The following is a 23,603-nucleotide window of genomic DNA, read 5'->3' on the forward strand; positions in this document are numbered from 1 at the left end:
GCCCCGGGGGGTTTATATAGGCCTACCCCCTGGGGGTACAATAGTAATCCGGCTGGGCGCGGGTCCCAGCCGTCTGTCTCTCAGGCCGCCGTCCTTCCCGTCGGCTTCTGGGGCCCGCCGACTGGCGGGTCCCGTGAACAGGCTTGATACTGTAGCGGCACTCCTGATGACGCATGCTTGGTCATCGGGTCGTGGCAACAGTGCCACCGTCTATCGGGCGATCACTGTCGCCATTCCCCATCTTATCTGATTAATGGCTCGTGGGGCCTGGGAGGAGTCGGCCGACTCCAGGGAGGCCGACTCCCACGGGCCCGTCTTCGGGTTGCCCAGGCCGGCTTCGGCCCACCCACTGACAGGCGGCCCCGCCGCCTTCGGGTCGTACAGGCCGGCGTCGTGGGCACAGTGTACCGCGTACTGTGGCTGAGGTCAGGGCAGGCATGGCAACAGTGTCATATCTCGCCGTAGATCTTCCAGCGGTACGGCTTACTGTAGCCATGCCGGCCCTCCGCAAGCAGGGGGGAAATGGCCATGCCGTAACCGTGCCCCGCGTCGTACTGGGGATAAGGGAGGAGTCTTGGGCCGACTCTCCACAGTCGGCCTCCCTGGAAGTCGCCAGCTTGGAGTCGGCTTATCTGGGAGTCGCCGCCTGGGACTCGGCATATCTTGGAGTCGCTCCTGGGACTCGGCCTGAGGGGCGCGGCCGGCCCCGATGTCTTAAAATGTCCTGGGCCTCGGGTTAGCCTATCTGTGGCCCATTACTCCGACAGTGTCCGTGTGTTGCAACGGGATATTATATTTATCTTCTTCAGCGTCTACTATATTATCCGTCTGTCTATCCACGTCCCATAGGAATACAAGCTTAATTCTCCCTCCTTTTTTTACTCTTGCATGTCCATGAATTTTATCACAGCTCCATCTTTTATGTGTTTCCACTTTGCTCACCATTGCTCATGGGTGTTGTCACTTGATACGGAACAAGAAATTTATGTATATAGAAAATAAGTTCTCAGGATTGTAGCTATACAAAGCACCATTTCCTTCTCCATTATCCGCCTCTGCCATTACTCACTTTGTTGCACAATTTTAACTGTAACCATAAATTTCTTGTAGTGAAAGTTTATTGAATATCATAATTACCAAGTTGCAACTACTACAAAATGGTTTTAGCTACTAATATAAGACCTTTTGTCAATTATATTTCAACCTACACTAGTTAAGTATTACTCCCTCCGTCCAGAAATACTTGTCGCACAAATGGATAAAACTGGATGCATCTAAAACTAAAATATGACTAGATACATCCATTCCTCCGACAAGTATTTCCGGACGGAGGGAGTATTTCTCTGTGCTCTTACTAAGCCTACAAAAACAAAATACACAAATAGCAAATCTAAGTATGCTCTAGATATTCATCATGTGAGACAATAGGTGAAAAAGACCAGCAAAGTATCATTCCAGAAAGAAAAGATATCAACATCGGATTTGAATCTTTCACATTTTATCACAAAGAAAGACTGCTAAAAACACACTTCCAGTGGATGTGGCACAAACAAAAGGGACCAAGCAGGACTGAGTGCAAGTCTCGTCTTCTTCATCTGCATAGATTGATAATGTCGGGTCTATGTACAGTTGATTACACTTGAACTATCTTGTATGGGTAAAAAAACATTATTCAGATCTTTTTATTTTATAATTAGCGTGTGAATTTTCTTGGGGTGGGCAGTTAGTATAGGTATATATTCGGTAAGGATTGGGGTGCAAATGATGCAAATTCACATGAAGTTTAATATAATGCAAGTAAAAGTTGTATAGACTCACAAAATAATGGAACTTTTTGTTCTTCAGGCAAGCTGGAATGTTCTTGCATCAGCAGTGAATGTGTTGCTACCCATAATATTGATTTTAATTTTAAAAGAAATAATTAGACATCAAAATAAACTCATGAAATAATAGCATGACAAATACCACAATTGAGAAGTACGCTACATGGTCTCTCCTACAATAATTTTGTGATATTAACTGAGCTTAATCATGAGTTTCACATATCTCTCTCTTGGTCAGAAATAGTTTTGTACTCCCTCCGTCCCATAATATAAAAGATCATTTTGCAAGGTGTTTTAGCTTGCAAAATGATCTTATATTATGGGACTGAGGGAATAATTTACAAGATCGTCAAACTTACATCTTTTTTACTGCATGTTTGGTAGTTGGACATCTGTTTACGAAAGGGAAGGTAGCATACTTGTGGCTGCACAAACAATTATGTTGTTTACATCGAGCTAAAAGAATGATGGATTTTTTTTTTACTTGCTAGACTAAAAGATCGATTGAAAAAATATTTTTCGAGTTTAACTCTTTATCAATTTTACCTCGACAAAGAGGCAGATCATTAATTTTGCAACCAACATTTCATTTGCATGGTACTCGGCAATCTGGACCGATGTGAATCCTATATCCCATCAATTGAGTTTTCCACGAGAATCTATCTGTGACTGAAGTCCCGCGTTGCTATCTGAACTGTGTGCTACCACAAGTGAAATCCACCTCGAATTACCTATTTTTGGATCGCATTGATGCGCAATGGTTGTAGACACAATCCAGTCTTCTACTGATGAAATATTGAACCAATGTTAGTAATTCTGTTAATGTTAAATACGCATAAGCAAAATATCTATCAAAACTTCAATGATGACATGTCTGCAACATTCTTGAATTTGCATTACTAAGTACTCCCTCCATCCCAAAATAAGTGTCACTAACTTTGTACTAAATCAGCGGCACTTACTTTGGGACGGAGGGAGTATATACAGAGCTGAAGTTTAACCAAGAACATTACATCATTGCATTTCTTCACAGAATTAGCCCACCGCTGTGATTACAATGCTAATTGTAGTAAATTTTAGATTCAACTATGCTATACTCCCCCCCGTCCCAAAAAGCTTGTCTTAGATTTTTCTAAATATAAGTGTATCTAGACATGTTTTAGTGTTAGATTCGTCCGTATCTAGATAAATCTAAGACATACTTTTTGGGATGGACGTAATAGAACTGAAGGTGCCTACACCAAATTTCTCCAAGATTTCTGAAGACAGCAAAAATAAGAAAATATTTGCCCTAAGATTTCTCCAAGAAATGCATACCGGGAGCAAAATTAATTAATTGATGTAGATGACTTTAATCTTCATGTAAGGTGGATCAACTGCCATACAGGAGGGTACAGGTACATGCTCATAAACTTGGTTGATGTTGCCGTGGCTAATCTAGCCTTATTTCTTGCCTCTGGTTTCTATGAACAAGAAACCAACAAAACTAAAGTTTACTTTAATATAAAGTTTTAGCTGCAGCTAGAAAAGAGCCGACATGCTCTTGTACATTTAGTCGACGGACTTTAAAGAAAAATCATGGATAAATGAAGAAGTTAGATCTGGCCATATGGTGCAAGAAACAATTAGTTGAGCGAGACAAAAGCTTAGTGATGAGAAAGAATACATTGGTATTGAAGACAAACACCATGGAAGCCTTAACAAATCTACTCTTCCACCCTTTCGGAGGCCGCGCAAGCACAGACCATGAGAACTCCAAGAATCTTGAACCCAGCTCATGTACAACTGGAGTAGCTGCTGCACTCGTAGTCCTGCTGCGGTGCCACTGTTCGATGCGCTAGGAAGCAGGTATAAATGAAGGTCGTACATGACATAGAAGACGGCGAGCTACATCTTGCATGTACAAACGAGGGCGACCTAGGCTTGTGTTCGACAATGCAGTTCTTGGTTGGTGTGTCCGATAGCGACCAGGGTAGTGATGCGAGGCGGCGATGACTAAACGCGATAGTAACCCTAGCTGGTCGCGCTCGCTCTTCACGAGAGGAAGAATAAATCAGATTGGGTCGAGCGAGTCGATGAGGCTGGTAAGAGAGCGGGCGGGTCCACTTGTCGGCGAGAATTTGGTTGAGAGAGGAGGAAGCGACACACGAACATGCGACTAGACGTACCATGACCTACCATCACAACCGCACTCCCCTTTGATAGTAAAAGATAGTAAACATAATAATAGTTTCTTCCTTCTGAGGTTCATGAGCTCCATGAGCTCGTGAACAAGCGAAGAATCTCTATTGCTGGTTCTTTGAAGGCATTGGCTAATATCCTTTATTTTCATATGGCGGGATGGTACTTCCAATTGGTACAATCATTGTTGGATTTGATGGAATCGTGAGTGGCCCTTTGACATATTTTAGTGTCGTTAAGATGTACTTAGGTCTGCTTAACAATTCTGCTCTTTTTCTAGGATCCGGACTTGGTACTATGTTTATAAGCGAGGGTGCAAGGCTCAAGGGAGGCCGGTTCTCTAACTCTCTGTATGCTTATGCTATCTTTGATGAGGGGTATGTTCTTTTATACCTCTATATGTTGCTTTCTCACTGTTCATATTATCTTGAAGTTGCATCCCTTATGTTTGTGTTTTACATTTCAGTTACAAATTCAACGTGTTAGTTGAGGAAGCTACTGAGTTAGCATGGCTGGCTTTTATCACGCAACATTCCGTGATGGAGCCAGTGGTGGTTGTATTCGTATTGGTATGCATTCTATTTTGTAGTATCTATCCTAATATTTGTTTTGTTCACTCGATAAGCATAATACATCATGCATGCATATTTGTTAAACACCTTATCCTTATATCTTCCTTTTGAAATCTCAAACACAATTGTTTATTGAGTTACAATTACTTTCATAAGTTTTTGGCAAAGTTCAAAGATTATTGTATTTTCCATCATGTAATGCACACCCCTAGGTTGGGAATAGAGATTATCGTCTAGACGATGGTGATAAATTAAACCACACCCTTCTGTTTTACAAATGTACAGTGTTGTAGAGTATAGACATGGGTCTAGACATCTAGTGAGACCTACCTAGGATTTCTAAAACAATATAATATAATGGTTACATGTAAATTACATGCCTAGATTTATTCCCTTTTTCATACGACTTACATGTTAGTAGATTCTAAAAATATGGTGTGATGTGTAAAAAGTTATGGTCAATGCTATGTCTAGTGTTTGTGTCAAATTATTATTTGAATGTCAGGGTTGAAGTTTATTGAGAAAAATAAATAATCATTTGGGTTTGATAGAGTATGACTATATCCCACTTGGTCGTGTTATGCAAACGTGGCCCACTTTGGAGAAGAATACACTAACCATTTTGGTAGTGAGCCTAACTCATTTCTACATGGCCCACTTTGGAGAATACGCCAACCATTTTGGTAGTGAGCCTAACTCATCTCAACCATTTTGGCCTCGTTCCCCTAATACGCTAGACTATTTCTCTTATTCACTTCACGATTTGAGAGAGGGAATGCCAGCGCTAGCGAGTTTGCCACCATCTGAGCCGCGGCAGCAATGCCGTAGAGCATATAGTGGAGGGTAGAGTTGGATGGTGGCGTGCCGACGTTGCAGGAGGAGGTGCACTCGTACGGGCACTGCAGTCTGGTTCTTCTTCCAAGCAATCAAAGAAGCACTAGAAATGCACAGTAAGCAGAAAGTGAACGATGATCCAAGGGATCACTAGCCTACATAGCATCTCAATATGCATGGGAGCTGTAATGAATGGGAACTGGGAAAGAATATACAATGAGGGATCGTGCCACAAATATATCAAAAAACACAAGAAGATAACTATAGTGAACCGAGGTGGGGGCAGAGATGAACTGACTCAAAATATGGACATGATAGGAGATATCCGGGCGAGTGATAGCTAGAAGACTCCCAACAAGATGATTGTAACGTGTCGGAGCTGGCAAAGGGTCACCAGCAGTAGCACGGAGATTGAGCTACATGAGAGTCAACGGTGCGCTCATCAGTAAGAGCAACACGAGCAAGATCCTGGATTACTTTTCTTGACCAAGAAGAGACCTTACTCCTAAGAAAGTAGCAAAGTAGGCCAAGATTAGACATAAGAAAGTGCTCACTAAGACGTGCCTTCACAAAGGCAATATACTGCCGATGGTGAACATGTCATCAACTTATAGAAGTAGAGTCCGACCAATAGCAGAAAGGTGGACAAACAATGCAAGATCATGAGCACTCACTGAAACCAGCGACAGCCACCATAGAGGCAAAACGCTCAAACCAGTCTCGAGGGCTTGCTTCAGGCCATGGAGAGCGATGAAGACGACAAAGCATGTCGTAAGGAACAAAATAGCGGTGGTGGCTGCAGGTAAACCTCCTCGCGTAGCTCACCATTAAGAAAGACATTCTTAACATCAAGTTGAGATACAGATAAGTGGCGAATGTGCGAACAGTGGTCATATGGTTCACATGAGCAAAGTCTTATTGTAATCAAGACCATGCTCCTCCTGAAAGCCACGAGCCACAAGACGAGTTTTGTAACGCTCAACAGAACCATTGAGCCATCAGAGCGAGTCTTAACCTTGTAGACCCCTTACAAGTGACAGGACGAACACAAAGAGGAAGACAAACAAGATGCCATGTGTCGCTACGCTCAAGAGCAACAATCTCCTCTGCCATCGCAAACTGCCATTTCGGATAAGCAACAACATCACGAAAAAAAATCGGCTCAAGAACAGCAGCGCGAGTGCTTGAAAAGTCAGGGCGGTCAATTGGCAGAAACGGATGAGAAGGCAAGCCGTAAGTAGGCTAAGATAGGGAAGATGGCACATCAGTAGACACATGCACAACACGCAGTCAATGAGTATACAAGTGAGGAAAAGATGGATGACCCTGAGGAGGAATCATCGGGGTAAACTCAGGTGATGGAGACGAAGAAGCCACTGGTGATGATGTAGAATCCTGTGATAAGTGAGGTCAGGAAATCACAGGAGATGATGACGTTAGATCTGTTATAAGCGGAGAAGCGAATGGATAAGGGATCAATAGGAATGATAGGAGGGTCGAGAAAATTGTAGAAAGAGATATCCTTCACTGAAAAGGTCAAGGAAGATGAATGCGTGTAGAAGGGACGAGACTAATCGAAAGTCGTATAGCGAGAAATAGGCATCCGTCGATCGGCGTGATCTCAACAATACGCTCATTGCGATATCCTAAGAAGACACTTAAAAAACCGAGAAGTTAGTTTGGTGCGTTCATGAGGGGAAAGAAGAACATAGCAAACACAACCAAACAATTGAAGTGCTAAATAAACAGAAAACAATCAAAGTGACGCTCCAAAGTAGCGCCACCCCGTAGGGAAATGGATTCCTGAAGGTTGATGAGATAGATGGAAGTGGAGACAGACTTGACTGAGAAGTACGACGAAAGATAGAGCAGTGACCATCAACTAACGAGCCGTCTCAAGAAGGCAATGATGATTGCGCTCAGCCATGCCATTCTGAGCATGAGCACCAGGATAAGAGAACTGAGCAAGAGTACCCTGCTCAGCAAGGACTCGAAGCAAGAACTTGGAGATGTATTCTCCACCAGAGTCATCACAGAATACAAGACTAGGCGTAGAGAACTTAGTGAGAACCATGGCATCAAAACACTTTTATAGATAAGACATGACTACGAGAAGAAATAAAGTATATCCAGGTGTGTTGAGAGAAGTCATCTATAAAGATTGTATACTAGCGATGACCTCCTTTTGAGGCAAAGGGAGATGGACCCCAAACATAAACTAGAACAATGCCGAAAGGATGCTGAGACACTGTCTCGCTATGAGCATAAGGTAACTGTACCTCTTTACCAAGCTGACAACCCTGGTGGTTTAGAGACACCGTTGGAGACGGATCCAAGAAGACCACGTCAAACTAAGGATGAGAGATGAGAGCCACACAAGTGACTCCTGGCGATGATGCCACTGCTGAAAACAGATGGTAGACAAGGCAACAGAGGTGGAGAGACTGGCTGCGGTGGCAGCAGAGTTACTTGGTTCAGCATCCCACGTGCATGTGCACTCTCCGTTACTTGCCGATTCGGCTTGGTGTGCTTCTCCTGTTTGCGGGTTGTGTGGCACGCACTTGATTAAGCACCCCACGTTCTCCTATTGTGCACCCTTGGCCCTGGCTTTAGGTAGCGCCTGTCCTCGGCCTACCGTGCATAATCCAGGTACGCGTCGACTGTCCAAGCTCCTTCTCACCATTGGTGTTGCTTGAGTGTGCGGTTATGGTGTCGCCCAACAAGGGAGCACGGGATGTGGGATTGAGACAGTTCACATAGCAATCCGCAGCAAGGCAAAGGATGCCCATCTAGACTGGCAGGGAGCGGAGGTGGACACAAAGGTGGATGTTGAGTCTCAATAGTGCGCTCATCAGTAAGAGCAGCACGAGCAAGAAGATCCCGGATATACTTCTCTTAGAAAACAAAGAAGCCATCAGAGGTAGAAGAAACCTCATTCTCAAGGAAGTAGCGGAGAGGACCAATATCCTACATGAGAAATTCACTATGACGAGCCTTCACGAAGGCAATGTAAGAGTTGTCCCTAGTGATGGTCGACATATGGAGCAAGTGTCAGACCACAAGTTGGTTGGTGGATAGAATGTGCAGGATCATGAGCACTCACTATAAACAAGCCGCATTCACTGCTGAGATGAAGCACTCAAACCAGGCACACGAGGGGTTTGCTTAAGACCATATAGGGAGCGATGAAGACAAGAAACCATGCCATCCGGAAGAGAATACCCAGGTGGTGGCTACATGTAGGCATTGTTGACATCAAGTTGAGAGATAGGCTAGTGGCGAACGGAAGCCACAACGGAAAGTGTGCGAAGAGTGGTCATCTGGGCCATACAGGAGCAAATTTCTAATTGTAGTCATGACTTTGTTCTCACCACTAGAAGAGCTTCGTAAAGCTCAAGAGAAACATCAGTCTTACCCTTGTAGGCCCACTTACAAGTGATGTGACGAGCAAGAGGAAGGGAAATGAGATTTCACTTAGCTGATGCGGGAAGAGCATTCAATGCCATAGCGAGCTCAAAAGCCAATAGTAGGCTGTAGGCTAATCTGGAGGTGATGTGTTGCCAACAGAAGAAGACACAGTAGTCGAGGAAGATGACTCATTAGAAGAATCCACAACATGCGGACAATTATTGTAGTAAAGTCAAGGAAGATGAGCAAAAGAAGGAAGATGAAAAGAGGAAGTGCCAAGAGTGACTCGATTATCAATTGGTAGGAAGTTCCATTTGAGTTCCGTTTGACAGTAGAAACATGAATAGGGGAATCTAGATGTGGAATACTCAAGTGGCGGCTGCACGTAAACCTCCTCACACAACTCACCATTAAGAAAGACATTCTTAACATCAAGCCGAGACGCAGACCCGTGATGAATAGAGGCCACAACAAGAAGTGCGTGAACAGTGGTCATATGGCCCGCAGGAGCAAAAAGTCTCATCGTAATCAAGGCCATGCTACTGCTGAAAGCCACGAGCCACAAGATGAGTTTTGTAATGTTCAAGAGAACCATTAGAGCGAGTCTTAACCTTGTAGACCCACCAAGTAATGGGAAGAACACGAGAAAGAGAAACAATATCCCACGTGTCGATGCGCTCAACAATAGCAATATCCTTTATCTATCATGGTAAGGTGCCATTTGGTATGAACAACATCAAGATAAGAAGTCTGCTCAAGAACAATAGCGACAAATGTTTGAAAGACTAAGGCGGTCAGTAGGCGCAAGATGCCGAGGACGCAGGCCATAAGTAGGCTGAGACGGGGAAGATAGCGCATTAGTAGACACATCCACACGAATGACGTGCATAAAAGTGAGGCTAATATGAAAGAATACGAGCAAGAATCATCGAGATAAACTCAGGTGATGAAGACAAAGAAGCCATCAATGATAAACGTGTCGAATCATGTGATTAGCAGGTGAGGAAATCATAGGAGATGATGGTGCTGAATCTTGAATAATCGGAGAAGCAAGAGCAGTACGAGGAATGGCTTAGGGCTCAACAAGAGTGATAGGAGTGTCGGGAAAAGTGTGGAAACAGATGTTCTCCACTGAAAAGGTCGAGGAAGATGGACGCGGGTAGAAGGGATGAGAATCATCAAAAGTCATATCATGAGAAATAGTCATCCGACGACCAACATGATCCTAGCAACGATATCCCTTATGCTCATTGTTGTATCCTAATAAGACACACTCAACGGACCGAGCAATAAGTTTGGTGCGTTCACGAGGGGGAAGAAGGACACAACAGACACAACCAAACAATTGAAGTGCCGAACAATCAGGAAATGATCAAATAGACGCTCGAAAGGGGACCACCCTACACAGAAGTGGATTGGATTGCCGAAGGTTGATGAGTTGGATGGAAGTGGAGGTAGACTCGGCCCAAAAGTGTGGCAGAAGAGAGGTAGTGTCCATCAATAGTTGAGCCTTAAGAAAGTGATGATGCTTGCGCTTAGCCACGCCATTCTGAGCATGAGCACCAGGATAAGAGAACTGAGTAAGAGCACCTTGCTCATCAAGGACTCCACGCAACAGCTTGGAGATATACACTCCATCGGAGTCATCACAGAACACAAAATAGGCGTAGAGAATTGAGTGGAACCAAGGCGGCAAAACACTTATATAGATAAGACCTCACTATCACTACTAGAAGAGATAAAAGATATTCAACTGTCTAGAGAAGTCATCTATAAAGATAGTATACTAGCAATGACCTCCTTTTGAGGCAAAGGCAGATGGACCCCAGACATCAAAGAGAACAAGGTCGAAATGACCTCCTTTTGAGGCAAAGGCAGATGGACCCCAGACATCAAAGAGAACAAGGTTGAAATGACCTCCTTTTGAGTCAAAGGCAGATGAACCCCAAACATCAAAGAGAACAAGGTCGAAAGGACGCTGAGACACTTTCTTGCTATGAGTATGAGGTAACTCTACCTGCTTACCAAGCCGGCAACCCTCGTGGTTTAGAGACATCATCGGAGGTGGACTCAAGAAGACCATGTTGAACTAATGATGAGAGATGAGACCCACACAAGTGTCCCAAGGCAATGATGCCACTGCTGAAAATAACTGGTAGACAAGGCAACAGAGGCGGAGAGACTGGCAGCAGAGGGACTTTATAACATCCCATCTACCTGTGCACTCTCCGTTCCCGCCGATCTAGCTTGGTGTGCTTCTCCTGTTTGTAGGTTGTGTGGCACACACTTGATTAAGCACCCCACGTTTTCCTATTGTGCGCCCTCGACCCCGGCTTTAGGTAGCTCCGTGTCCTCGGCTTGCCGTGCATAATCAAGGTATGCGCTGATTGTCCGTGCTCGTTCTCGCGGTGTTGCTCAAGTGTTCGGTCTTGGTGTCGCCCAACATGGTCGCGATGTGGGATTGAGACAATTCACATAGCAACTAGCAGCAAGGCGAATATGCCCATGTAGACTGGTAGGGAGCGAAGGTGGACACAAAGGTGGATGTTGACACCATAGGAGTCTCGACAGTGCGCTCGTCAGTAAGAGCAGCACACGCAAGATCCTGGATATACTTCTCTTAGGAAATAAAGAAGCCATTAGAGGTAGACAAACCTCAGTCTCAAGGAAGTAGCGACGAGGACCAAGATCAGACATAAGAAACTCACTATATGGTCTTAAGTATACCCCTCATGTATGACTTGTTGCCAGTGATGATCGACATATAGAACAAATGTTCGACCATGAGTTGAATGGTGGACAAAATGTGAAGGATCATGAGCATCCAAAAAACCAGCCACGGTCTTCACTAAGACGAAGCGCTCAAACCAGACATGAGGGGTATACTTAAGACCATATAGAGAGCGACGAAGACGACATATCATGCCATCAAAAAGAGAATACCCAAGCGGTGGCTACATGTAGGCATTCTTGACATCAAGCTGAGAGAGACTAGTGGCAAACAGTAGCCACATCGAAAAGTGTGTGAAGAGTGGTCATCTGGGCCGTAATAGGAGCAAATGTCTCATTGTAGTCATGGCCATGTTCTCACCACTAGACGAGCCTTGTAATGCTCAAGAGAACCATTAGTCTTACCCTTGTAGACCCACTTACAAGTGATGAGACGAGCACGATGAGGAAGGGAAATGCGATTCCGCGTGCCCATGCGGGCAAGAGCATCATTCTTCGATGCCATCACATGTTGCCATACGGGATAAGTTCTTTCGGAAAGAGCGGTGTAATAACCATAGCGGTCAATAGGTAGAAGCGGGCGAGCTCGGACGCCATAAGTAGGCTGAGCTACTAGAGGTGGGGCGTTGCCAACAGAAGAAGACGTAGTAGTCAAGGAGATGGTCCATCAAAAGAATCACAACATTTTTGAAATTAGTGAACATTGTTCTAGAATCCGCGAACATATTTTGAATTCGACTCGAACATTTTACGAATTCATGTATTCTTGTATACGTGAATAGTTTATTTTGTATTCATGTGCATATTTTGGATTCACGAACTTGTTTTGAATGCGTGAAATTTTCAAATATGTGGTCATCTTTTGAATATGTGAACAATTTTGGAATTCACAAGTTTTTTGGAATCCGTGAATATTTTTGAACTAGTGAACATTTTTGCATCCACAATCTTTTTTGGAATTGGTGAACGTTTTACGTATTCGCAAACATATATTTTGAATTTGTAAACATTTATTGAATTTCTAACTCTTTTGTCAAATTTGCCTTATATGTTATTAGATTCTAAGTGTTGAAGTGTATATGCGGATTGCCTTGCCTTTTTCATTAGTGCGGACTTTTGGTTGCATGAATTGTCTAGCCCTTTCCATTATTTTGGACTTTTGGTTTGCATTGTCTGGTTCATGAAGCTTAACACTAAGGATATGGTGTGATGTATAAAGAATTATGGTCAATGGTATATTTAGTGTCTGGGTCAAATTATTTTTTGAAAGCATGGCTTAAAGTTTGCCAAATAAAAGAAGATTATCATTCGGACTAGATAGAGTATGACTAAATGCCACGCGATCCTGTCTGCATCAAAAGCGTGGCCTACTTTGGAGAAGAATGCACCAATCATTTTGGTAGCTATGACTTGTCTCAACAATTATGCTTAGGCCTCATTCCCCTAATCTCATTTCCCACATTTCTCTTAGTCTCACTCCCAAACACTTCACGATCACCACGTGCCACATGTGGTAAGCAATTCAAAAATTCAGAAAAAAGAACACTTCACGATCCGAGAGAGGGAATGCCAGCAGCCATGGCGGCATTATCCCCTCCTTCCATTCGTGCCACTTGAGAGGATGTAGGCTCTTGCGACATTGTGCGAGAGGCATCGCCGCTAGCAAGTTTGCCACCATCCTGGACACGACGGTAATGCCGCAGAGCATATATTAGAGGGTGTAGGATGGTGGAGCAACGACGCTTCGAACAAGGGGCAATGCAGTCTATTTCTTCATGACGAGTGGCAGCCAGATTGACAAGACTCCCAACAAGATGACAATAAAGTGTTAGATCCGATAAAGAGTCATCCTCAGTAGCACAGAGGCGAACATTGAGCTCGATGGGAGTCTCAACAGTGCGCTCATCAGTAAGAGCGGCACAACCAAGAAGATCATGGATTATTTTTCTTGAAAGAGGGCCAAGATCAGACATAAGAACCTGCTTACTAAGACGTGTCTTCATAAAGGCAATATACTCGGGGTCTTTGCCAGTGATGATCATGTCATCAACATATGGCAGAAGAGTTCTACCAAGAGCAAAAAGGTGGACAAACAACGTAGGATCATGAGCACTCGCTCAGTGGCAGCCACCACAGAGGCAGAGCACTCAAATCAGGCATGAGGGGCTTGCTTAAATCCATAAAGAGAGCGATGAAGACGACAAAGCAAGTCACCAGGAGCAGAATAACCAGGTCGTGGGTGCATGTAAACCTCCTCACGAAGCTCACCATTAAGGAAGGCATTCACCAGGTCGTGGGTGCATGTAAACCTCCTCACGAAGCTCACCATTAAGGAAGGCATTCATAACATCAAGTCGGGACACAAACTAGTGGCGAACAGAGATCATATGGTTTGCAGGAGCAAAAAGTCTCATCGTAATCAGCACCATGCTTCTGCTGAAAGCCACGAGCCACAATACGAGCTTTGTAACCCTCAAGAGAACCATCAAAGCGAGTCTTAATCTTGTAGACCCACTAGGTGATGGGACGAACACGAGGAACATAAATAATATCCAACGTGCCAATGCGCTCAAGAGCAGCAATCTCCTCTACTATCGCAAGATTCCATTTGGTATGAGCAACATCACAATGAGAAGCCGACTAAAGAAAAGCAGCGCCAACGACCAAGACATTAACACGTGGAAGCGGAGGAGGATGCAAGCCATAAGTAGGCTGAGATGGGGAAGATGGCACAACTCATAGATGGCGTGTATCAAAGTGAGGAAAAGATGGAAGAATACGGGCATGAATCATTGGAATAAACTCAGGTGATGGAACGAGGAAGTCACAGGCGATGAATGTGTAGAATCCTATGATAAGCGAGGTGAGGAAATCATCGGGGATGATGGCGTTGGATCTGCAATAATCGGAGAAGCAAGAGCAGTATGACGAGTGGATAAGGGCTCAACCGGAGTGATAGGAGTGTTGGGAAAATTGTGGAAAGAGATATCCTCCACTAAAAAAAGGTCGAAGTGGACGCGGCTAGAAGGGACGAGACTCATCAAAAACCATATCCTGAGAAATAGGCATCTGATGACCAACATGTAACAATGATATCCCTTATGCTTATCGTTGTATCCTAAGAAGACACACTTAAGGGACTTGGCAGTCAATTTGGTGTGTTCACGAGGGGCAAGGAGGACATAGTAACACAACCAAACAAATGAAGCGCAAAATAATTAGGAAATGATCAAAGAGACGCTCGAAAGCAGTGCCACCCGACAAAGTAGTGGGTGGAGGTTGATGAGATAGATGGAAGTGGAGACAGACTCGACCCAAAAATGCGGTGGATGAGAGGTAGTGACCATCAAAGCATGAGCTGTCTCAAGAAGCTTATGATGCTTGCGCTTAGCCACGCCATCTGAGCATGAGCACCAGGACAAGATAACTAAGCATGAGTACCTTGCTCAACAGGGACTCCATGCAACAGCTTAGAGGTATACTCCCCACTAGAGTCGTCACAGAACACATGAATGGGCGTAGAGAAGTGAGTGTGAACTATGGCAGCAAAACGCACATATATAGATAAGACCTCACTACGAGAAGAAATAAAGTATATCCAGGTGTGTCGAGAGAAGTTGTCTATAAAGATAATATTCTGGCAATGACCTCCTTTCGAGGCAAAGGGAGATGGACCCCACACTTCAGAGTGAACGAGGTCAAAAGGACACTGAGACACTGTCTCAATATGAGTATAAGGAAACTAGATTTGTTCATCAAGGCGACAAATCGATGGTTTAAATACGTCGTTGGAGACGTATCCAAGAAGACTAGTCGAACTAATGATGAGAGATGAGGGCCACACAAGTGACCCAAGGTGATGATGTCACTACTGAAAATAACTCGTAGATAATCCAATAAAGGCGGAGAGACTGATGGCATTGGCAGCAGAGGAACTTGATCCAGCATCCCATGTGCCTGTGCACTCTCTGGTCACCGTTGATCCGGCTTGGTGTTCTTCTCTTGTTTACGAGTTTTGTGCCACACACTTAATTAAGCACCCCACGTCTACTACTATTCGCCCTTGGCCCCGACTTTAGGTTGCGTTGTGTCCTCTGCTCCGACTGTTCGAGCTCCTTCTCGCCATTGGTGCTGCTCCACAGCAAAGGATGACCATCCAGACTGACAGGGAGCAGAGGTGGACACAATGGTGGACGTTGACTCCAGAGTCTCAACAGTGCGCCATCAGTAAGAGCAGCACGAGCAAGATCTTGGATATACTTCTCTTATATAGGAAATAAAGAAGCTATTAGAGGTAGAAGAAACCTCAATCTTAAGTAGCGAAGAGGACTAAGATCGTACGTAAGAAACTCACTATTACGAGCCTTCACATAGGCAATGTACTTAGTCGTCGCCAGTGATAATCGACATAAGTTTTTGGCCATGAGTTTAATGGTGGACAGAATGTGCAGGATCATGAGCTCTCATCGAAAAACTAGCCACAGTCACCACTAAGACGAAGGGCTCAAATTAGGCACGAGGGGTTTTCTTAGGGCCATATATAGAGAGAGAGACGAAGATGACAAAATAATGCCCTTAGGAAGAGACCTAGGTGGCGGCTACATGTAGCCATTCTTGACATCAAGCTGAGAGACAGACCAAGAGGAAGAGAAACAATATCCCATGTGCCGGTGCGCTCAATAGTAGCAATATCCTCTACCATGATAAGGTGCCATTTGGTATGAACAACATCAAGATAAGAAGTCGGCTCAAGAACAACAGCGCCAATGCTTGAAAGACTAAGGCGGTCAACAGGCAAAAGCGGACGAGGACGCAAGCCATAAGTAGGATGAGACGGGGAAGATGGCACATCAGTAGACGCATCCACAACACGGGAATGACGTGTATAAAAGTGAGGCAAATATGGAAGAATACGAGCAAGAATCAACGAGATAAACTCAAGTGATGAAGACAAGGAAGCCACCGGTGATGAAGATGTAGAATCCTGTGACAAGTGATGTGAGGAAATCATAGGTGATGATGGTGCTGAATCTGGAATAATCAGAGAAGCAGGGGTAGTATGAGGAATGGATTAGGGCTCAACAAGAGTGATAGGAGTGTAGGGAAAAGTGAGGAAACGGATATGGTCCACTGAAAAGGTCGGGGAAGATGGACGCAGGTAGAAGGGACGAGACTCATGAAAAGCCATATCCCAAAAAATAGTCATCCGACGACCAACATGATCCTAACAACGATATCCCTTATTCTCATTGTTGTGAGTTTGGTGCGTTCACGAGGGGCAAGGACACAACAAACACAACCAAACATTGAAGCGCCAAACAATCAGGAAACGATCAAATAGACGCTCAAAAGGAGACCCCATTCTATAGAGTAGTGGATTGGATTGCCGAAGGTAGATGAGATAGATGGAAGTGGAGACAGACTCGGCCCAAAAGTGTGGCGGAAGAGAGGCAGTGACCATCAACGAATGAGCCTTCTCAAGGTGACGATGTTTGCGCTCAACCACGCCATTCTGAGCATGAGCACCAGGATAAGAGAACTGAGCAGGAGTACCCTACTCAGCAAGGATTCCAGGAGATATATTCTCCACCAGAGTCATCACAGAATACAAGACTAGGCGTAGAGAACTTAGAGTGAACCATGGCATCAAAACACTTATATGGATAAGACATCACTACGAGAAGAAATAAAGTATATCCAGGTGTGTTGAGAGAAGTCATCTATAAAGATAGTATAGTAGCGATGACCTCCTTTCGAGGCAAAGGGAGATGAACCCCAAACTTTAAGAGAACAATGTCTCCAAGAGAACCATAGGAGTCTCAATAGTGCGCTCATCAGTAAGAGCAACACGAGCAAGAAGATCCTAGTTATACTTCTCTTAGGAAATAAAGAAGCCATTAGAGGTAGAAGAAACCTCAGTCTCAAGGAAGTAGCGAAGAAGACCAATATCAGAAATAAGAAACTCACTATGACGAGCCTTCACAAATGCAATGTACTTAGAGTTGTCGCCAATGATGATTGGCATACAGAACAAGTGGTCGACCACGAGTTGAATGGTGGAAAGAACGTGAAGGATCATGAGCGCTGGCCGAAAAACCATCCATAGTCACTACTGAGATAAAGCGCTCAAACCAGGCACGAGGGGCTTAAGACCATATACAGTGACGAAGATGACATACCATGCCATTAGGAAGAGAATACCCGGGTGGTGGCTACATGTAGGCATTTTTGACATCAAGCTGAGAGAGGGAGGGAGCGAGCAGGAGAGACTAGTGGCGAACAGAAGCCACATCAAAAAGTGTGCGAAGAGTGGTCATCTGGGCCGTATAGGAGCAAATATCTCATCGTAGTCATGACCATGTTCTCACCACTAAACGAGCTTTGTAATGCTCAAGAGAACCATAAGAGGCTTAACCTTGTAGACCCACTTATAAGTGATGAGACGAGCATGAGGACGAAGGGAAATGAGATCCCTCGTGCCGTCTCTGCTGTCGTCGCATGCTGCCATTCGGCACGAACAACGCCGTCAAGATAAGAAGTCGTCTCAAGAAGTGCGGCCCCAGACTAACCATAAGCGTCAATAAGAGGAAGTGGGCGAGCTCGGAAGTCATAAGTAGGCTAAGCTAGAGGCGGTGCATTACCAACAGAAGAAGATAGTAGTTGAGGGAGATGGCTCATCAAAAGAACCTAGAACACGCGGTCGACCAATGAAGTAAAGAAGATGAGGGGGAATCAATAGGGAGGCCTTAGGGGACGAGCTAGGGAAGGTAGCCTCAGGTAATGAACGGGGTGGGGAAGCTGCAGGTGACGATGGTGTGGGGTCTACAATAGTACTATGGGAAGACATGGCGGGTGGGTGCACGAGGGCAAACACTTGAGTGATAGGTGTATTGGAAAAAGTGAGGGAACAAATATCCTCAATGGGGGAGGCCAAAGGAGAGGATGGACGAGCGAACGCAGCTCCTTAAGGTTTTGAGGACGAGGCATTTCAAGTATGGTCTTGATTTTACTCGGGTCGATTTCTGTTGCCCGATGTCGAATAACCAACCCTAGGAATGCCTTACGAGACTATGAAGGCGCACTTCAACGGGTTTAACTTGAGTGCATGTTGCCTTAGGCGGTCGAGTATGATTTCGAGATGTTGAAGATGTTCTTCATAGGATACCACCTTTACAATGAGATCATCTACATAACACTCGATAAGCTTATGTGTTATCTCATCAAAGATCTTAGTCATGGCGTGTTGATATGTAGCACCGACATATAAAGGACGAGACTCATCCAAAGTCACATCCCGAGAAATGTGCATCTGACGACTGAGAGAATCCCAACCCGATAGCCCTTGCTAGTCACTGTAACCTAAGAAAACACATTCAACAGACTAAGCAGTTAGTTTGCTGCATTCGGGGGGGGGGGCAAGAAGAATGTAGCGAATGTAAGCAAACAAAGGAATCATGGAGTTGTTAGGAGAACGACAAAAAAAAGCTCAAGAAGGATGTCACCTTGTAGAGCAGAGGAAGGATGAATGTTGATGACATAGGTGGAAGTAGAAACTACCTCAACCCAAAAGTGAGGTGGAAGAGAGGCGACAATCATCAACGCACGAGCCACCTCAAGGTGATGATGTTTGCGCTCAGCAATACCATTCTAAGCATGAGCACCAGGACAAGATAACTGAGGAAGTGTGCCCTGCTCAACAAGGAATCTGCCCTACACTCGAGGATTCCAAAGCCGCTGAGTTCCACATGGAGCACGCCTTGCTCTAGGCAGCCATGCATTGCCCATCGTTGACTATGTCGGTCCTGTTCTGAAGGAAAGCACGGATGCACTTCTCGATCTCTGCAAGTAACCATAGAGGTAGTTTTATGGCGATGGCTTTTGATAATATGGGATGGAGAGCACTAATTTGAGAAGCCTCTCATGTTGAGTAGATTCTCAATCCGACTGGGAAGGAAGTTGAGAACTTTGTCTGGAAGAGGCCACAGGTGGACTGTTTGAATCTTCTTGCATGACAAGGGGAGGCTGAGGTAGGTGCACAGGAGCAATGAGAAAGCACATACAAAGCTTAACTTGATCACCTAAATCTGGACGGTGTTGCAGCAGTTTGGCGCAAAGGAGCACTTGTCAAAGGTAGTTCATAAGTTTGACACGCCACCAAGATCAGGTTGCTGCACGTGGAAGACAGGAGGATGATCATGTCGGCATCGTACAGTGACATGAGGTGCTTCATGCGATGCCGCATGATAGCTCCGACATGACAACGCTCTTTACATGGACCAACAAGGCGTCGAGCACCACCAGCACAAAAGAAGAAACAACAACGACAAAAGGTGGTCATGTTGCCACATGCCACGATGGTGAAGAATATGCCTTCCGTGCACCTTGTTGAGGATGACTTTTGAGGATGTCCATGGCAGAATCATTCAGACCCACTTGATGAATCTGCCGCCAATGTCAGCGTGCCATGCGATCATAGGAGGAAGGGCCACGAGACTGAACCGAATGTCTTCGCAGTGTCAACCTTGAGCATGAGGGTTGCGATCTGGCGTGCAAGCCCTTGTCGGTGAGCATGAAGGAGCTCGTCGCTCCAATTGTAGTTTCGACCGACGAGGTTGATCTCGCGAAGCTCAAGGTCATCAAGGAAACAGTGAAATTTGACCATCTATCTTTTTTTAGGTTATCGTTATTCTTATCCCTTGCCTACTAGATAAAGTAGTCACAGGTAACGACCCAAGGACCATGGTGTGAGGAGCGGAACTCATAGCTCTTGGAGCAAAGCGAAGTGATCTGCATCAGCAAAAGGACCATATACGGATGGCAATCACCAAGGGGGTGCCTAAGACGAACACAAAGGGCAATGGTTCGCGTCAGTACATTAAGGCCCCACACGATTCAAGAAGACCACGCCGAACAAAGGACAAGAGACGAGAGTGACCAAGGCGATTCGCAATGCTGAAAAGAGCTGGTAGACAAGGAAATAGAGGTGGAGAGACTTGTGATGGTGGCAACGGAGGGAAGGTGAAGCAAGTCAAGCTCCTAGAGGCCCTGAGAGTCAAGGCACCTGGGCCAGCACCAAGGAGAGCACTAGCGTGACGTTCTGGAACAAAGCATAGGTCAAAGTCGAGAATTACCCGACAACCAGAGTCAACAATTTGACCACCAGAAATGAGCTGCATGGTAAATCGAGGAACATGAAAAGACGAAATGCTAAGAAGTCCTTGGCCATTATCCAGGAGGTATTACCTGTTAGGAAATATGCAACTTGTATTTCCAGGTGGCCATATGCCGTTACACACAAACGTGCAAGTGTGTTACAATATGCAAAAAAAACATGATAGAACGGGGAAAATACAAAGGGGTACACAGCTAAGGAGAGTCTCGCCCCCTCCCCCAAACTCATAATGGATCAACACCAAGTTTGGAGAGAGAGAAGTCGTGTTGTGCTCTAGTCTGGGCCTATCTAAAGAAATTCGCCAACTGTAACTCGGAAGGCACATGCTGAGGAGCAATAACCTGAATCTTGCACAATAACATGCACAAAAGAATCATCAACACCAATATGCTTGGTGAGCTCATTCTTCACGGAGTTGCTCACAATACTAAGAGCACATGAAATGTCAGACAAGAGCAGAGTGTAGTGACAGAAACACCAAACTTCTAAAGTAAGCATCGTAACCAAGTCACCTCCGCCGTCAAAAGAGCCATAGCTCGCGACTCAGCCTCTACACTCGAATGTGAAACTGCAGTCTGTTTCTTTGTCTTAGAGGCAATGAGAGAACCACCAAGAAAAACACAGTAAACCGAAAGTGAACAACAATCCCAGGGATCACTAGCCCACGTAGCATTTGAATAGGCCTGAAGCTGTAATGAACTGGAGCAGGGAAAGAATAGACAGTGAGAGATCATGCCACAAAGATATCGGAGAACACGAAGGAGGTGACTATAGTGAACCAATGTGGCTGCAGAGACAAACTGGCTGAAAATATGGACATGATCAGAGATACCTGGACGAGTGACATCTAGATAGACAAGACTCCCATCAAGATGACGATAACGTGTCACATCAGACACGGTCACCATCAGTAGCACGAAGGTGAACATTGAGCTCCATGGGAGTCTCAATAGTGCACTCATAGTAAGAGTAGTACGAGCAAGAATATTCTAGAGGAAATACTCCCTGAAATTTCTCCGACAAGTATTTCCGGGCGGAGGGAGTAAAGCCATTAGCAGTAGAAGAGACCTCTATCACAAGAAAGTATGGAAGATGGCCAAGATCAGACATAAGAAAAAGAAACTGCTCACTAAGAAGTGCCTTCTCAAAGGCAATATACCAAGGGTGGTCCCAATTGATGATCATGTCATCAACATATAGAAAAGAAGAGTTTGACTACGATTAGAAAAATATAGCCAAAAGAAGAGGCTGACAACGACGAGAAAAATATATCCACCAGAAGTAGAAGAGACCTTTATCTGAAGAAAGTAGCGAAGGGGGCCAAGATTAGACATAAAAAACTGCTCACTAAGACGTGCCTTCACAAAGGCAATATACTCAGGGTCATTGTCATTCATGATCATGTCATCAACATTCTAACCTATAATGAGGCTGGCCAACTCAGCCTCCCAGCGCTCCCCCGGATTGAAGCTTCGTTGGCCATTGGATTGAGTTGCTTTTGGCCAACTGGTTCGTCTCGGAGATTTGTTCTGCAAGTTTTCACCACGCAGTTAATTTTCAATATCCCTGACCGGTGGGCTTGTTCTTCCTCCATATTGGCCGGGTGAGCCCTTGTTGGGTGGGAGCGAGCCTATCCTCACACGTTGCATGTTGTGCCGCCCGTATTTGGCGTCTCCGCTTTTGCGTGCAACCCCATATGAACTCTAGCCCCAATCACGTATATGTCCCTCCTCCATCCCTTGTCTGTCGGCGTCCATCTCCATCTCCTATCCGGCCTCCTCTTGTACCTCCCGTTTTCCTCATCCTTGCCTCCCCATTGCTTGCCCTTTGCCCGGATCGGGCGCAGGTTGTCGTCGTGGAAGACCAAGGCGACAGGGTCTTCACTGTGGGGGTGGAGGAGCAGGGGTGGTCATTAAGCTAGCGGCGCGGGATGAAGCAGCGAGGCCTGAGCTCTAGGTGTTGCACACATCGCGGGGTGGAGGAGAGGCTGGCGTGGGGCGCAAGGAGCAGCAGGTGGGGAATGGTGGGGCTATATCTCCCATTGCCCAGCACGGGCCACTGAAGAAGAAGAAGGGAAGCCGGGGCTCCTCAAATGATGGCTGCTCCTCTCTGGCTTGGACCAGAAGCGAGGCAACTACGTGTAGAGAAACGAGCAGAGCAACTGGGGCAGCCGCCTCCTCCCCTCGCTTGCGTCCTCCTCTTGGAGCCCCTGTTCCAGTTCTCTCTCTCTCTCTCTCTCTCTCTCTCTCTCTCTCTCTCTGGATTTGCTTATGAATTGACTCGTGTTGTTGATTGCTTTGCAGGTTTGGGTTCAGATAGAAGAGCTCCAAGCTTACAAACTTTTGGATAACCGAGTTCATCAATGCCAAACTATATGATGGTTTCTCCACTTCCACCCCATGATTTGCAATTTCCCCATATGATGCATTGATACCATTCCATATGATGCAGAAAATAATCATCAGGTTTTCAAGTGTAGGCATCGTGTGAAAGCCAGTTAGTGTTCCTGGTTTATGAATTTAAGAATACATTCTCATCTCCCTTCTGTCTATATTCCATTATTTTAGATTTATAAGTGCTTTAGATGATTCTTGAGCACCTTGTCCATTCCATATGATGCAGAAAAGAATCGTGTGAAAGCCAGTTAGTGTTCCTGGTTTATGAATTTAAGAATACATTCTCATCTCCCTTCTGTCTATATTCCATTATTTTAGATTTATAAGTGCTTTAGATGATTCTTGAGTGCCTTGTGCAACCTTTCCATTTCAGGCATCATTTCTAAGTTGTATGGCATCCATCCCGATAATTTGTTCTGCACCATGCTGCCTCATGTAGGATTTTGGTGCTCGTGATCTACTTTGCTTAGGTGACCTGCTCCCAATC

At 45.1% G+C, this 23,603-nt stretch overlaps 1 long non-coding RNA gene across 1 annotated transcript in view; it reads left to right on the forward strand.

The window, feature by feature from the left end:
• The first annotated feature begins 675 nt into the window (after positions 1-675).
• Positions 676-23,603, forward strand: part of LOC123072127 (uncharacterized) — a 25,266-nt gene continuing 2,338 nt past the window's right edge. The window contains exons 1-4 of the long non-coding RNA XR_006434840.1: positions 676-4,208; positions 4,285-4,381; positions 4,471-4,573; positions 23,024-23,586. This is a non-coding gene — a long non-coding RNA (uncharacterized lncRNA). The remainder of the gene's footprint in view (positions 4,209-4,284; positions 4,382-4,470; positions 4,574-23,023; positions 23,587-23,603) is intronic.

The sequence above is a fragment of the Triticum aestivum genome, chromosome 3B (genome assembly GCF_018294505.1).
Source record: "Triticum aestivum cultivar Chinese Spring chromosome 3B, IWGSC CS RefSeq v2.1, whole genome shotgun sequence".
NCBI lineage: Eukaryota > Viridiplantae > Streptophyta > Magnoliopsida > Poales > Poaceae > Triticum > Triticum aestivum.